Source organism: Apium graveolens, chromosome 3 (genome assembly GCF_009905375.1).
Source record: "Apium graveolens cultivar Ventura chromosome 3, ASM990537v1, whole genome shotgun sequence".
In the NCBI taxonomy this organism is placed as follows: Eukaryota; Viridiplantae; Streptophyta; class Magnoliopsida; order Apiales; family Apiaceae; genus Apium; species Apium graveolens.
Genome location: NC_133649.1, coordinates 66,185,858 through 66,194,873, shown reverse-complemented (window position 1 = coordinate 66,194,873; position 9,016 = coordinate 66,185,858).

Below are 9,016 nucleotides of genomic sequence, written 5' to 3'. Positions count from 1 at the left end.
GTTCTTAGTCTCCAGGGACAATTATTAGGGCTCTACTGGGTATGATCAATAAAGGATCTACCCCTTCCAGTGAAGGAAGCGAATGTTCAAGGCTGATCCACTTATGCTAGTTCAGGAATCTCTGGCCAGAGTGAATGAAATTAGAAAGGAGTTTCTAATTTGCATTGAACTACGCATAGTAAATGGTAAGCAAGTGATTAAATTAGATAGGCTTGACACGAGATCCATGCCTTGTATTTAATCGGGACATTGTAGGGTAGAAGGAGTTTATTGTACGGTGACTATTCACTGAATAGGTTCTTAGTATTCTAAGCAGTGAATTCATATTATCCGGATAGTCGCGATATGCTGAGAAGTATCCCTCACGATGTAGAATAAATGTGATTAATTAATTAATCATATTTAATAAATTAGAGAATTTATATAAATAATGATAAAATAGTTTTATTATTATTTATTTCTACTACCGGCTTAATATTGAACCTACAGGGTCACACCATAAAAAGAGAATGATTTAATGGTGGAGGAATTAATTAATAATGACTAATAATTATTTATTTATGAAATAAATAATTAATTGGCAAATTTAATAATTGATTAAATGAGATTTAATTGATTATAAATTAATTAAGAAAAGTTCTTAATATTATTAATTAAGGATTTAATTTTTGGAAATTAAATCAAGAGAGAGAATTATTTCTAAAGTGTTTAGAAAAAGGATTAATAATTCAAAGGTGTTTTAATTATTAATGAGAATAATAAATGGGATAATAATAATAATATTTATGGGAAAATTTCAACTGAAAATTTTGCCTATAAATACACTATTATAGACCCTATTTTTATTAGAACAAAAAAAACCCAAAAAGTTTGGAAAACCCAATTCTCTCCACCTCCTTCCTCCTCCTTAACATCGTTTTCTTGGTGGATACCGGTGGAGTGCTTCACACTTGAGGAGCAACTGCGAAGGATCTCTGATCGTTGTCTCCGAATTATTTTAAAGGTTAGATTCGATCCCTATGTTTTTACCACGATTTATATGCTTTTATTTGGATTTTATATGTGTAAAAGTGTTTTGCATTGCCCCGCTGCGTTTAAAAATCCATCACTTTTCACATCCATTTGAAAGATAGTAAACTTTTTGTGAGCAGCATAAGCCAAAAATATCCTTATGGCTTCCAATCTAGCAACTGGTGCAAATGTTTCATTATAATCAATTCCCTCATGTTGAGAATATCCTTTTGCAACCAACCTTGCTTTATTCCTTGTAATTATGCCATCACTATCAGTTTTGTTTCTGAATACCCACTTTGTACCAACAACAGATCTGTTCTTTGGTCTTGGCACTAGGGTCCAGACTTTGTTTCTTTTAAATTCATTTAACTCTTCTTGCATTGCTTGCACCCAATCAGCATCTTGAAGAGCTTCTTCCACTTTCTTTGGTTCAGTCTGAGAAAGAAAAAAATTGTAAAGACATTCAATTGAAGTAGTTGTTCTAGTTCTGACACCTGCATCAGGATTTCCAATAATTAAGTCAGGTGTATGTGATTTAGTCCACTTCCTTGTAGATGGAAGGTTTTCTCTAGAACTGGATGCTCCCCCATGATCCATGCTATTTTCATCAACATTTTCTGATGCTCCCCCTGAAACTATGCACTCTGAGTTGGATCCTTCAGAATTTAAGTTTTCAGTACTATCAGAACTTGGCTTATCAGAACTTGACAAATCAGAACTTGAAGAGCCAATTGTATGTTCTGATGCTTCTTGAGATGTGCTTGTATCTTCAGTATGCTCCCCCTGTATAGGTGCATCTTCCTTTGGCGTAGTCACCATAGTTTCAATAACATCAGAGTTTAATCCATCAGAGTTTGCAGTATCAGGATTTAGACTGTCAGGATTTTCAGTATCAAAATTTAAGTCTTCATATTCAAATCTCAGCTGATCATGATCATTGAAATCTTCAAGTCCAGTAATCTTCTTATTATCAAATGAGACATTGATAGATTCTATGACCACCCTTGTTCTCAAGTTATAGGCTCTGAAGGCTTTTGTGGAAAGTGGATATCCAACAAAGATACCTTCATCAGCTTTTAGATCAAATTTGGATAGCTGTTCAGGATGAGTCTTAAGAACAAAACACTTACATCCAAGTACGTAAAAATACTTCAGATTTGGCTTCTTTTTCTTCACCATCTCATATGGTGTCTTTCCATGCTTGTTAATGAGTGTTGCATTCTGAGTAAAACAAGCAGTCTGCACAGCTTCAACCCAAAAATAGGTTGGAAGCTTTGCTTCATCAAGCATAGTTCGTACAGCTTCAATGAGAGTTCTATTCTTTCTTTCAACAACTCCATTTTGCTGTGGAGTTCCAGGAGCAGAGAATTCCTGCTTAATTCCATAGTCTTTGCAGAACTCTTCCATGATCAAATTCTTGAACTTAGTGCCATTATCACTTCTTATTATCTTCACGGAATCTTTGACCAATTTATCCAGTTGCTTGACATGATCAATCAAGATAGAAGGAGTTTCACTTTTAGTGTGCAAGAAATATACCCATGTGTATCTGGTGAACTCATCCACTATGACCATAATATATTTCTTCTTTGCAATAGACATGACATTTACTGGACCAAATAGATCAACATGTAGTAGGTGATAAGGCTCAAGAATTGATGATTCAGTCTTGCTCTTGAATGAAGATTTTCTTTGTTTAGCCTTCTGACAGGAATCACAAAGGCCATCAAGAGCAAATACTGACTTTGGAAGTCCTCTCACAAGATCTTTCTTGACAAGTTCATTTATATTGTTGAAATTTAAATGAGAGAGTTTCTTGTGCCAATTCCAGCTTTCTTCAATTGATGCTCTACTCATCAGACAGATTACAGAACCATCAGTACTTGTTGAAAGCTTGGCTTCATAAATGTTACCATGCATGTATCCTTTCAGAACAACTTTGCCTGTAGATTTACTTACAACTTCACAGTGTTCTTCAAAGAAATCCATATGATAACCTCTGTCACAGATTTGACTAACACTCAGCAGATTGTGTTTAAGTCCTTAGACCAGAGCTACTTCTTTAATGATGACATTCCCAAGATTGATATTGTCATATCCCAATATTTTTCCAATGTTGCCATCTCCATAAGAAACACTTGGGCCAACCTTCTCCACAAAGTCTGATAGCAGGGCTTTATTTCCAGTCATATGTCCTGAACATCCACTGTCCAGAACTAGGATGTTTTTCCTGTTGCCCTGCAATCACAAAGACCACTAATGATTAGTTTTAAGGACCCAGACTTTCTTGGATCCTTTGGCCTTATTAAGTTTGTTAACATTTGCAGGGGATTTAGCATCAGAGTTTATGTTAACATTTTTCTTATCAGAATTTACACTATCAGACTTAAAATCAGAACTTACACTAGAAGGAACAATGCTAACTTTCTTTAAAGAAGGTTTTATTTGATAATAATCATAGTACAGACTATGATATTCCTTACAAGTATAAATGGAATGCCATAAACTACCACAATGAAAACAAGGATTTTGTGGCTTATATCTAACAGACTGACTCTTAACTCCTGACTTTGAAGGTAAGGAGTTTATGTTCTTATTCTTCCTACAAAAAGAAGCCAGATGATTAGAACTTCCACAGTTATGACACTTTTTTCTAGGAGCATCAGGAACAGGCTTATAATCATTGCTTTTATTCATACCTTCCTTTCCATTCCTATTTTTCCTAGGTGATTTTACCTTGTTTGCATTCTTAACACCTTTCAGCTTATGCTTAAGCTGCTTCTTTGTCATTAAGCCTACGTTTACTTCAGTTGTCTTTTCCTGTTTTAGTTTGTCAGAAGTCAATTCCTTTTTAAAATCTGATTTCTCAGTATCAGACTTTACAGCTACAAACTTAACAGGTTTTAACTCTGGCTTTTGTTTAACAACTATAGGCTTAATATCTACAGTTCCTTTGTCATTCTTATCATCTCCATAACCTAGGCCCTCTTTCCAGTTTCCACTACTTAACAAATTCTGAGTTGTTCTGCCAGAGTTAGTCCAAGTCCTGATAATCTCTCTTTCCTTTTCTAACTTAGTTTTTAGAGATTCATTCATTTTAAGTACTTCATCCCTAACATAGAAAGCATAATCTCTATCTTTCTGAGTTTGATGGAACATGACTAACTCTTTTTCTAAATAATCATTCCTCTTTTTACAAGCAAGATTTTCAGAAGTTAATCTTTCACATGTTAAAGTTTGGTCTCTATAGCTAATGAACATGGTTTTAAGATATCTTCTCAACTCATTAATATCATCAGTATGAAAGACATAAGTAGTTTGAGGTACCTTTAACTCAGCAGCTTCAGTACTGCTTTCAGCATTTACCATATCAGCATTTGTCATCAAGGCATAGTTCTCCTCACTTTCAGAATCTGAGGTATTTGTCCAGCTTTTCTTCTTTGTGACAAGAGCCTTGTCTTTATCACTCTTCACTTTCTTGCAATCAGGAGATATGTGGCCTTTCTCACCACAGTTGTAGCATTTGACATTTGTGTAATTTTCTCTGTCAGACTTTCCTCCTTTGCCTTCAGATTTTCTGAAATTTTTCTTATCAGAACTTGCACCTTTCCTGGAAAACTTCTTTCCCTTCCTGAACTTCCTGTATGCAATCTTTGTGATTCCTTTCACCATAAGAGCACACAGCTTCATCGTCTCTTCATCAGCATCCGTCTCAGGCAAGCTTTCAGATTCTGAGTCATCATCACTATCAGAACTTGATGACTCAGTATCAGACTTTGTGAAGAGCGCTTTACCCTTGCCTTTCCTTGAGGTGGCTGCCTTGGAAGATTCTTCTTCGGCCTTAAGAACAACTGTTCTTGTCTTTCCTCCTTTCCTCTTGCTTCTTTGTTCCATCTCAAGTTCATGAGTCTTGAGCATCCCATAGATTTCATCAAGAGTCGTTTCATCAAGATTATAGTTGTCTCTTATAGTTGTTGCCTTCAAATCCCAGTTTTCAGGAAGAGCTAACAGGAATTTAAGGTTTGAATCTTCAAGATCATACTCATTATCAACCAGTGACAAATCATTCAAGAGTTTGACAAATCTATCATATAAATCAGTCAATGACTCATTAGCCTTTGAGTCAAAGTGTTCATACTCTTGAGTGAGTATTGTCTTCCTGTTCTTCTTGATCGTATCAGTTCCCTGACATCTTGTTTCCAAGGCATCCCATATCTCCTTTGCAGTTTTACAGTTTATTACCCTGTTTGACAGTACATTATCAATGGCACTATGCATTAAGTGTCGTACCTTAGCATCCTTAGCAATTGATGCGATATCTTCAGCAGTGTAGTCACTCTTCTCCTTTGGTACAGACTTTGTTGCTTCACCTGCAACTACAACAGCGAGTTTTGTTGGATTGTGAGGTCCTTCCTTGATTCTATCAAGATATTCTGGATCTGTAGCTTCCAGAAACATAGTCATCCTCACCTTCCATATGGGATATTCAGATGGTTTCAGTATGGGAACTCTAATAGCCTCATATCGGCTATGGATTTGTGTCTTTGGAGGTTCTTCAGTTTTGGTGGGCTTAGTTGGAGTTTCTACTTCAGACATGATTGTTTTTGGATCTTAAACTGTTTGTGTGTTACCAGATAGGCTCTGATACCACTTGTTAGGTCACACACACTGTAGAGGGGGGTGAATACAGTGTATAGCACAATCAAATCTAATTCTAATAACACAAGTAACAGAAAACAGACTTTATTCAAAGCAATAAACTCTGTTACAATGCGGAACTGTCCTCTCTCAGTGATGAACAAATATCACGAGAGCTGCTAGGGTTACAATAAATAATATTCTCGATAATGATAACACTTATAGTGTAAACTCTATGTCTGTGTTTATATACTACACAGTTACAAGATAATCGCAAATTGATATGGAATATAATTCTGCTTCCTAAAATATATCAATTAGATATCTTTTCTTCCAAGTATTTCATTCTTTACAGAATTCCTTCTTCATGCATATCTCTTCTTACGTTTGTCTTGATCTTCTCTTCAATCAATCAGCCGCCTTCCTTATCTGAACGTTTCCTTTAAGTCCTGATATTATCTTCTGATAAATATCTCCTGAACCTCAAGTACTGATGACTTAAGTTTTGACTTCAGTATAAGTGCTAATTTCAGTTAAGTACTGATTTGTCCTGTTTAAGTAAGATCTGAAAACTAAACATAAATCATATTAGTCATGACATTATCAAATATATCTAACACAAGGTCATTTAATAAAGCTCGGGAGGTAATATTATTATATTCCATCACACACACATACATACACGTTCACCATATTTAATATAATCAACTAATTATTAGGACGTGCTAATTTAAGTTGTTTAATATTTTGAAAGGTAATGACGAACAAAAACAAGAAAAAGCCGACGAGACTCGAGGTGTGGGATAAATGTCATAGAAAAGTTGGATCCGATCTGGAAAATCCCGTCTACACTACACCGGCCGCCATGCGTATTGCGGTAATTTTTATGTGATTTTATGACCATTTTATGTGATTTTAAATGCATCTTTAATAAGTGAATTTATATGTATTTTCATGTGATTTTAAATGCATTTTTATGTGATTTTATGACCATTTTATGTGATTTTAAATACATCTTTAATAAGTGAATTTATATGTATTTTCATGTAATTTTAAATGCATTTTTATGTGATTTTATATGCATTTTTATGTGATTTTGAATGCATCTTTAATATGTGATTTTATATGTATTTTAATGTGATTTTAAATGCATTTTTATGTGATTTTAAATGCATCGTTAATATGTGATTTTAAATATATTTATGTGATTTTAAATGCATTTTTATATGTGATTTTATATGCATTTTTATGTGATTTTAAATGCATCGTTAATATGTTATTTTATATGTATTTATGTGATTTTAAATGCATTTTTATATGTGAATTTATATGTATCTTTATTTAATTTTAAATGCATTGTTAATTGTTTTTAGAGATATATAATTGTTCCAACTAACTCATGAAAATTTTGTAGGAACGATATGCCGCCATTCTCGAGCGCATTCCCGTGGAGGTTACACAAAGGGGTGATCGGGATGAGCCATGAGATTGGTGGATGGAAGCCTTGGAGGTCCCCCAAGGTACAAAGCCGAAAAAGAATTATGTGGTGGGGTTCCCCAATGCTCGGGCCACCGATCTCTTGCCTACACTTGCTACCCGTTACCGAGATTCCACACGGAATGAAGCCGGCTCATCCTCATCCGCTCCGAGAGAACGTGAAGCCATCCCCGATAATGTATATCTTGCCATCGTGAGGAATGTGCTTACGGAGATCCGTGCTAATCCAAATCGGTTTGCTCGCCAACTTTCCGTTGTGGAGATAGCTACATTCGCACGTACCGCTCTCGAGGCCTCGGATCCATCCTCCGATCTTAGCCAAAGGTTGCAATGGAATAACTTTATCGGTGGCGAGATCGTTCATAACGTGGACTCTTTGATTGAAGATATCGTCCAAAAGACGGAAACTCGTGTTGCGGAGGTATAATTTTTGACCTTCTTGTTTATTTATTTATTTTCATTCACATGTAAATTTTGTTTCTTATTTTTAACTAGTTTAATTAAACTTGTGTATATAGGAAAACAATCGGCATGCTATGGAAGTCGATAAAGATTACACGTCCGAGGATGAGGCCTCCGATGACGAGGACTTTGATGATGGCGGCGGTGATGGCGGTGGATCGTCCGATGTTGATTTATCGGAATAGTTTACATTGATCGATTTTAAGACTATTGTAATTTGATGGTTATGGGAAGTAATATAATACGTTGTGATGGTTTGATACTTTGTCGGTTATTTAGGATTGCTTGTGTAAGGCGGATTAGGAAATTCGATCCGGGCACGCGCAAAAGAGACAAGTTTTGATATAATGATGTAATGAAAATACGGTTTAATCCTCCGGTTATCGGAGTTTGTGAATGTTTGCGTTGGATTTAATTACTATGGTTTAATTGTGAAATTTACTAGTTTTTGTGAATGATTTTGAGTAGTATAGTTTAATGATTATCATTATTGTTTGGTTTGGTTGTTTGGTTGTGATTGGATTGGATTTGTGATTGGTTTGTATATTGATTTGGTTGGTATACAGGGACTGCAGAAAACCTTAATTTTTTTTAAAATCAGCCCTTAAAATCGACCGACTTAAGGCATAACCGACCACTTTTGACCATTACAAAACCCAGAAAACCGACCGTCAAGGGACATAACCGACCACCTTCTTCATAAAACCGACGGTCTCCTTTAGAGGGTGGTCGGTTTTAGGACGGTCGGTTATGACATTTAAGTTAGCTTCTGAAATAAAAACGACCGATGTGCACACTTTGACCACGGTCGGTTATGAGTTCCAGTCAACTTTTTAAAAATAGACATAACCGACCACCTACGATCGGTTATGACTCAGTGACGTGGCAACACGTGTGCACACGTGTTGCCATGTGTACACGGTGACCCCACATTTGAATAAAATGTCCAGGAACTTAACCAACCACTATGTTGGTTGGTTATGAGGGTTAAACCCGACCAAAAGTCATAACCGACCAGGTTAAAACCAACCATACACTATGGTCAGTTATGACTATTTTAACCGACCATTTTACCTCTTAAATGACCGTTTTTGACGGTCGATTTTATTTTGTTTTCTTGTAGTGTTACCATTTTGGAAAATAATTATAACCATTTTTTGTTGTAACAAATCATCTAACTGTGACTCGTAATAGTCATATGTAAAATATCTCGTATCTGATTGTAGATAATCGAATTGCCCGATCTAGTTGTGACTGGAATCCGTCAAAGTGTTAGTGACCGTAAATGGTCACTTAGTACTTGTGACTAAATTTAGTCGATTTAAAATATGACTGAATGTAGTCACTTTTTAAAAAAGAGTTGCGATTGTTATTAGTCATATTGCCACTTATCAAATGCGACCAT